This window comes from Pinus tabuliformis, chromosome Q (assembly GCF_031772625.1).
Source record: "Pinus tabuliformis cultivar Carrire ecotype Pingquan chromosome Q, CPIR1, whole genome shotgun sequence".
Lineage (NCBI taxonomy): Eukaryota > Viridiplantae > Streptophyta > Pinopsida > Pinales > Pinaceae > Pinus > Pinus tabuliformis.
In genome coordinates, this window is record NC_142296.1 from 976,030,483 (window position 1) to 976,040,066 (window position 9,584).

A 9,584-nucleotide genomic window follows, 5' to 3' on the forward strand; every position below is an offset into this window, starting at 1 on the left:
AGACTAGTTCAGTAGAGCGAACTTGTACGACGTGCCATGAGTCATTGTTTCAACCTTTGGATCTGAAAAATTCATACAAGAAACTATAGTCTGTCCTCTTTTTGTACCTTCTTACGAAATTTCAATCCGATCCCCAGAGAGAAAGTTATGACGATTTTCCCCAGGTCACCTGTTTTGAATGTAATTCAGGAGTCTGCAAAAAGACCAACTTCCTCAGATCATATCTCCGCAAATATTGCGTGAAAAGTTCTGGAATTCGGACCCAAGGTTCAGCGCGATTTCTTCTCAATGGGTTTTTTTTGCGACTTCTGAAACGTCACAGAAAAAAAGTTATAGCGAAAATGCCACGATGACCTGTTTGGAGCAGCGAAACCCTAGAATCCAAAGCTCTGATACCAAATGTTATAAAACCAACTCAAGAAAATATAGAAAAGATAGATCAATGCCTTAGAATTCAGCCTCTTCGAGGGGGCAACCTCCTTTACATTACATAAATGAACAATTTTTGGATGATTCAAATGACAAAACCTCCTTTCTATATATAGGAGTCTAAGGAGTCACAATATAATCCAGCCGACCTAACAATAATAATATAAAGCCACAAAAATAACAATAGAGGGATTCTATGGGGCACAGTAATAACAATATGGGGGTAATAGGGGCACAACAATATTAATAAGGGGTATAACTACAATAGTAATGGGGTAATCACTAGTATTATAGGGACCCAACACACCAGGTGTTAACGAATGTTTAAGTTTACATCTCTTCCTTTAAAAAGAAATTAAAAAATCAACGCTATGTGTTCCTAAATGCTTAATTTTACATGTTTTGAAATAAATGATTAACTCGTAAAAATATGATTAATTTCATGAATTTAATAATATGTTAAAGCTATAGTTTCAATATTTCCATTAACAACGTGGAAATTTGTAAAACTAATAGTCGTGTCTTACTTAGCTCCCCAGCGAACACTAAGAAATAAACATTAAAACTATTTACTAGATTTTTGTAGAGCTTTGCTTGTGTTGAGACTTCACGGTGCAGAAAACTTCTCATAAGCAAAGCTCTGCACACTACTTTACATGCAAATCTCTCCGCATTTTTTAAGAACTTTAAACACCAAGTGTTAACAGATGTTTAAGTTTGCATAGCCAACTGATAAGTCTCAAACAAAAGGGTTCAATAATGGAGCACATTGAGGAGTTCCAAAAATTGAACATAAGGGTAAAAGATATTCCAGAGGAGCATAGGATTGATGTGTTCATAGTGTCTTTAAAGGATAATATCCAACATGATGTTCGCCTTTGGGAACCTGATTCATTAGAGAAGGCATTCAGGTTAGCAAGAAAAATGGAAAGCAAAATTATGGCAACAAGGAAGCATACCACTCACAACTATAAAGACGGAAGTGTTGTTGCGCCTAGTCTTCCACAACCTATAAGGTTGACACCACAACAATTGGAAGAAAAAAGAGCAAAAGGGCTTTGTTACAGTTGTGATAGCAAGTACACTAAAGGTCATAAGTGTGCTGAGAAGAAATTATTCTACATAGATTGTGAAGAGGAAGAAGAAAAGGAGCAAGAAAGGTCAAAAGAAAAGGACATACTCCAGGAACAAAGCCTAGATAAAGAACAAATAAATCCGACCATATCTTGTAATGCATTGGCAGGAATTACCACTCCTCAAACCATCAAAATACAAGGACAAACCAAGAAGAGAAAAGTAATAGTGTTGATTGAGTAAGGAAGAACCCACAATTTTATTCATTGTAAGGTAGCAAAAGAATTGAATTGTTTCCTATATCCAGCACCAGAGTGTCAAGTGATGATTGCAAATGGAGGAACAATAAATTGCTCTAGAAAGTGCCATAATATCAAGCTATCCATGGGAGAATATGTATTGACTAGCCCAATGCTTTCCATTCCAATGGGAGGTGTTGATGTTGTACTAGGAGTCCAATGGCTACAATCCTTGGGTACAATAGCTTTTAATTTTCAAGAAATTTTCATCAAATTTTCTACGGAAGGTGTTAGCGCTTGAAATTTCACCTCAGGCTGAGAAAGGTAAACTTCAAGGCAACATCAAACCACTTAGACTCGTAGCTAGCCCTACGGGGCAGGAGAGGGCTCTCTCCGGTCTATCTCAGTAAAGATCTTCAATGGGCGAGATGACCAATAGGAAAACACTGATTTTAGGCTAGTAAACTCATCAAGAGGTTTAAATTTGGGATTTTTAAAGTTTTGGTGGAAAATTGGGGAGTGGCAATTTCGGTTGCGGGGATTGGACACAGTTTTCGCAGGGAGTTCTTTGGGGTGAGGTAGGAAAAAATATTGATGCCTTTGATAGAGATGGATGGATGAGAATGACTGGTGAGGAGTTAAGGAGAGCAAGCAATAACCTTGAATTCCCCTTAAAAAGTTGAAAACATTGATATTAAGCAAACTTAAAAGCAGAGCATGACAGTCATGAATTCTACTTTAACACTTCATTTGCCTAATTTGCAGAAGGAAAAGTAAGGAAATGATTCACATAACACACTTACAAGTACAAAGAGAAACACACCATCAATACATGTGACCACAAGAATCCCAAAAAGGACTGCAAAACCCTGGTCTTCCTTTGCCAAAAATTGCAGAGATACAGTGAATAATACAATAAGAGCTTCTCCCTCAAAAGTACAACCATGAAAAGGAGCAAGAGAGTACATAATATAGATCATCTAACATTTTTCTCTGCCTCTAGGGGTCGAGCTCACTATCCTAGGATCTGTTTCAACCAATTCTAAACTAAGCACTGAAAACTAGGCAGTCAAAACAACTTGCCTCTATAAGCTAGGAAACCAGTTCATTCATTTAATTTTCACCTATCTCATGAATGAATATTCTAGAAGAGATACATAAGTGTAAAAGTGTCATAAACTTACATCATTTACAACAATAAGGATAAAAATCAACTCCAAAAATTCAAACACAGTCAAAACTGTGTTTTGCTGAGCTGTAGGCTGAAATCCTGAGCAATTTGCCTGACGGGTCGCGCTCCTTTGAGAGAACTTTTGGGGCACTTTCAGCTGACCAAATGAGGCAAGAGTAGGCTGGTTGGAAAGGTCTGTGAGTCTACTTTCCAACCCAACTAGAATTTCTGATTTTGGTTGTCATTTGCCCCTCCAAAATTGCAATATCCCAAGACTGCTTTCTGTGTGTCAAAAATGTGGCAGAAAGTCAATTTTTGCTTGTTTTTTGACTTTCAGGAGGCCCAAAACTTCATAAAATCTCTTGGCAATGGGTGAGCATGTGTAACTTTTCATGAAAAATCTAGAAATGCTGTGTTTTCTTGGAACGGAGTAGCCAAATGAAAGGGTCGCGCGGGGGGTGAGACCCGTTGAGGGGACAAAACCTGTTTTTGCCTGAAAAAACCAAAATGACCCAAAATGCTCAAAATTTCTTGGAATTTGTGCTGGGGCTGAGCTATTTAGTGCCATGCTCCTTCAAGGAAGCCTCAGCCAAGATGTGGAGGGGGTCAGACCTTTTTCTTTGTTTTTGTGCTTTAGCCAACCGCCTTTGGAGCACTTTCATCTTCGCCTTGCATACGTGCATCCACGCCCAATAATGATTTTTCATATTCCTAAGCAAGTCCTTATCTTGGTTGGCCTTGGCCAACAACCTCTCCAAACGAGCATTGACCTGGAGAAGCTCACGGTCATCACTTTGCTCATGGTCGGTTTCGGTTTCTGACATGGTTTCAAGAGCAAAGTGGCTGAAATGTACTGCTGTTTCTGCTTTGAAAACTACTGATTAAAATGCTGTTTTAAGGGGACAAGAAGCACAAGGGAAATGTTAGGGAAGGGATACTTTAAAGGAAAATTGGGAATAATAATGAAACAGGGAGTTTTAGGGGAAAAATCATTGCATATACATCATTATACAATTTTACTTACAAGGATATTATGAGAGGTAGGGTTAGGGTGTAATTTTTTGATTTCTTGGGAAGAGGGGTAGGGTTTAGGCTCTTAGAAAATTTGGAAGGGAAGTTTAAATAAAATGATAAGGAATATGTAATGGGAGGTGGACAATAGGAAAGAAAAGGGATACCTCAAAACAGCATAATAAACCCTAGCAATTTTGACAACTTCAAGCCCAAAAGCACAATGGAGACTTTTACTTGCAAATGAAGACCTTTAAAAATACAATCATGATCTTCTTGAACTGTAGCAAGCAATAATTTTTCATGATTGAGGGCCTACCGGACAAGCTTGAACAATTTGTGGTCGCTTGGCAGCTTGCTGGTCATTTTCTTTGGAGGAAACCCTGATGGGTCGCGCGCATTGCCCAACGGGTCGCGCGCCCTCAACGGGTCACACCTGTGTAATTTTTACACTGCTGGAGGTGCCCTGACGGGTCGCGCACCTCCAACGGGTCGCGCGCCTAGTTCAACGGGTCGCGCGCCTTCCCAACTCACACAATTCGCTCAAACTCTCTTGGAAACAATTGCTCTATCACTTGAATGCACAATGAGGCTTGATGGAGGGAGATTAGGGCTTTTATAGCCTTGCTTGAATTAATTTCATGTCATAACCCACTTTATAATGTTTTTTCATGACACTTTATAAACTTGACTTTTTGGTTTCCTTTTGTCCTGAAATTGATTGATTTGATGCTTTTCTTTAATAATTTTTTGCAGGGATAGCATTTGAGGGATCTTGACAAGGATGCCAGGGTTACATGCTATCCTTTGAATCATTTTGAATTTTTACAATTTTTACAAAATTTTGAGAAATGACCTTGGCTTTAAAAACAAGGTTTTTAAATCCAAGGTGAAAATTAGCCGCACAAGAGAGAATCTTTCGAAGAAATACTTTGAAAATCATCCCTCTGGCTTGCTGGGCACTTATTGACCTTCAGAGACGTGACCTGGAAGATAAATTTTACCTAAACCCTAGACCTAAGACTCTGACCTCAAGACAAGACAAACAACTTTGAAATAGTTTAATGACTAAAAAAACCTGATCGAGCAGTGTCAAGAGGGGAATTAAATACCAGCTCCTCCATCAGGGTTATGGCATGCCTAATGGAATGCAAGACACTGATGAGACACCTACTTATGCAAATGCAAAGAGCTTTGAACACTGGAGGAAGGCTGGAAAGACTGACACTAACATTGGCTCCAATGGGGATGGTAGCTCCTTGGAGGTGCCAAGAACCGCAGATCTCTGTAAGAGCTAGACAATGCCTTCATCTATTGGGCAATGGAGTCAAAAACTCAAGCTGCAATGCATGACTGAAAACTGATGACTTGACAACACAAATTGACTCTCACTCAACTAAAAACTGAAAATGATGCTCAAGGTGGAGCTTATTCATCAAAACCTACTCTAACAGTTTCATTCATCACCTGATCAAGTGAAATGAAACAACCAATGCAACCAAGTAAGTATTCTGTCTGCTGGTTGAATTCTCCACAAGTTCTCGCTTATGAATAATAAGAGAGAACTACTGGAAGGAAACTCCCATGACAACTTAGAAATAGATCCGTTGAAAGATATGAATTCTCTATCCACCTCCAAAAACACTGCATAAGGATCTTGAAATTCAAGCACACTGGAACTTATTTCATCCAATGGATTACTTCTCTTTCCTTCATACCATGAATGCAAACTTTGATCTGAGCCTTGTGACGAGACCTCTGCTGAAAATGAGAAAGAAACCGACTGTCGGATCAAATTTGTATAAATACACGTTTCAAGCTCACATGTAGTCAATGGAGAAAGACTTTGACTGCAAACCTCATCCAAAACATCAGCTATTGGATCATGAAAAACTTGAAAAGACTGCTGCAATGTATCCATTGAAAATGTATGACATCCTTCTAGCTGTTCATCTTTTTCTTGAGAGATTTTATGAAGATTCTGCCTTATAAACTGAAATGCTTCGAAACAAAAGGGTATAGAATCTTCCAGCATCATCAAATCATCTTCCACAACTTCATCTGTAATCTGCCCTTCAATTTCATTTGGTGGCTGCAAATCTGATGCTACAAGCTGCTCAAGAATTTTGTTATCTGTCTCATCCTCAACATTAACACTGAGATATTGTTGATTTGTGATAGGCTGTTCATTTGAAGATTTACTATGCAATCTACCCTTAAAAAACTGAAATGATTCAAAACAGAATGTTACGGAGTCACCTTGAATCATTAAATCATGTATGTCCACTTCCAAGTCTGCAACTTGACAATCAATGGCTTCTGAGGGTTGCAAATCTGAATATGAGAAGTCTTGAACAAAATTTTCATTGCGCTCAAGATGCTTCGAATCAAGACTTGTTGACATTTGATTTCTGATTGCATGGTAGTTATCTCTGATGAACTGAAACGAATCAAAACAAAAAGGCAAATATCCTTCACTTACTTCGAACTTTGATGCACTTTCCTCGGCAATGTCATAGCTGATATGTGATGGCTGAACATTGTATTCAAGCTGTTGAAAATGAACTTTTTCCTCCCACAAACTAGCTGCTGATTTGTCTGCAAGATTAGCTTCTGTTTGGAGAACAAAATCATCATCATACTGATCAAACTGAGGCAAATCATCAGTATAAAAGACATCATCAAGCATACATGTCATATCAACAGATCTCTCTTCTCCAAGGTGATCTACAAAACAATCATTATCAGATCTATGACAACTAGGATAAGAAAGAAAATGTTTTGGATCAACAACTTTTTCCTTTTCAATCAGCGAGCCTTGAACTTGAACATCATAATCATTCCTTGTGTTGATCTTGTCCATCATCTTTTCCACTGCACTCACCAAAATGTCAAGCTTCACCTCTAGAGATGTTGACTCGACCAGATCTATGTTTTTCATCTCTTCTTCCTTCATCCTTACCCTTCGGATCAGCAGATGCACCTCTACATTTACTGCACTGTTTTGCATCTCATGAAGCGTTGCAATATCCCTTTCTCTCAGCTGAAACTCCATCTCCGGATCAAAGGCACCCGGATAGTGCAAGAGAGCAGATCTAGGAGGAGGTCTTATATCAACTGGCATTGAATAATAAACTTGGTTAAATCTGGCCGAAAACTGTTGTACTGTCTCCCCTGGTAATCTTTTCAGCTGGTTATACTCTTCTATAATCAAGAAAAGGTTCTGCCCGATCATCCACCTGTCGAGAAAAACTTTGACAAACTGCTGGAAATCTGAAATGTTTGCATCAGGCAGGGTTTTGAACCAACTCTTCACTTTGGCTTGCAAAGAAAGAGCAAAAAACCTAATACTAACATCTTCATTATCAACTTCAAAAAGATCTAGAAAAGTCTCAACATTCTGCACATGTTGCTTAGCATTAATATTTTTGCATTCACTGTCAAACCTCGGCAAGTATAGATCATAGTTTTTGGGGAAAGCATGGAGAACAGAAGGTAAAACAAGAGGTTTATACCGATCTGGAATTTTACAAGGTATAGGGGTATGTACAGAAGGTATAGAATCAGTCTTGGTCTCTTGAGATTCATCAATCTGAAGATGGTCATCACAAAATTTAGAAGAAAGGTCTTGATCAAGCTCAAAGGTATGCAAATCTTTGGTATTCACAATCTTCAAAGGGAAAGAATCAACTGCAGGTCTAGGATCTTTTCTCAAATACAATATACTTTGCAAAGCCTTCTTGACATTCTTGGGAAAAGAGAAGAAATAATTTATGACAAAGAACAAAATTTCTTGGATGAAATTCCAACTTGAATACCTGGTCTGTCCATGTTGTCCTTTCATGTTTTTTTTGGTCGGGATCATCCTCCAGTGGAGTCTTTGGATCTGATATCAAAAATGATTTAGAGTCGCCAAGTGAATGATTTCAGCCTTTCAAGTGTCTGATCGTTGTCCACTATCAACAATCAGATCTGAACTTGATACATGTACTGGGGTAAAATGCAAATGAAGTGGCCGTATTCACAAGCTCACGGAGATGGACTGAAGCAGCGTTTATCTACTTCCGCTTATGCAAAGCAAAAGCGTTTCGAAGGCTACCTGGCATAACTTCAGGCTCCGTCTAAGACTTATGAAACCAACACATCAACCCACAAACAAGTTGGTTCTCCCTAGTATGGTCACCAATATGTTAGCGCTTGAAATTTCACCTCAGGCTGAGAAAGGTAAACTTCAAGGCAATTCCAAACCACTTAGCCTCGTAGCTAGCCCTACGGGGTAGGAGAGGGCTCTCTCTGGTCTATCTCAGTAAAGATCTTCAATGGGCGAGATGACCAATAGGAAAACACTGATTTTAGGCTAGTAAACTCATCAAGAGGTTTAAATTTGGGATTTTTAAAGTTTTGGTGGAAAATTGGGGAGTGGCAATTTTGGGTGCGGGGATTGGACACAGTTTTCGCAGGGCGTTCTTTGGGGCGAGGTAGGAAACAATATTGATGCCTTTGATAGAGATGGATGGATGAGAATGACTGGTGAGGAGTTAAGGAGAGCAATCAATAACTTTGAATTCCCCTTAAACAGTTGAAAACATTGATATTAAGCAAACTTAAAAGCAGAGCATGACAGTCATGAATTCTACTTTAACACTTCATTTGCCTAATTTGCAAAAGGAAAAGTAAGGAAATGATTCACATAACACACTTACAAGTACAAAGAGAAATACACCATCAATACATGTGACAACAAGAATCCCAAAAAGGACTGCAAAACCCTGGTCTTCCTTTGCCAAAAATTGCAGAGATACAGTGAATAATACAATAAGAGCTTCTCCCTCAAAAGTCCAACCATGAAAATGAGCAAGAGAGTACATAATATAGATCATCTAACATCTTTCCTACCTCTAGGGGTCGAGCTCACTATCCTAGGAGCTGTTTCAACCAATTCTAAACTAAGCACTGAAAACTAGGCAGTCAAAACAACTTGCCTCTATAAGCTAGGAAACCAGTTCATTCATTTAATTTTCACCTATCTCATGAATGAATCTTCTAGAAGAGATACATAAGTGTAAATGTGTCATAAATTTAAATCATTTACAACAAGAAGGATAAAAATCAACTCCAAAAAGTCAAACACAGTCAAAACTGTGTTTTGCTGAGCTGTAGGCTGAAATCCTGAGCAATTTGCCTGACGGGTCGCGCGCCAAATCCTGACGGGTCGCGCGCCTTTGAGAGCACTTTTGGGGCACTTTCAGGTGTCGAAATGAGGCAAGAGTAGGCTTTTTGGAAATTTCTGTGAGTCCACTTTCCAACCCAACTAGAATTTCTGAATTTGGTTGTCATTTGCCCCTCCAAAATTGCAATCTCCCAAGACTGCTTTCAGTGTGTCAAAAATGTGGCAGAAAGTCAATTTTTGCTTGTTTTTTGACTTTCAGGAGGCCCAAAACTTCATAAAATCTCTTGGCAATGGGTGAGCATGTGTAACTTTTCATGAAAAATCCAGAAATACTGAGTTTTCCCGGAACAGAGTAGCCAAATGCAAGGGTCACGCGGGGGGTGAGACCCGTTGAGGGGACAAAACCTGTTTTTGCCTGAAAAAACCAAAATGACCCAAAATGCTCAAAATTTCTTGGAATTTGTGCTGGGGCTGAGCTATTTAGTGCCAT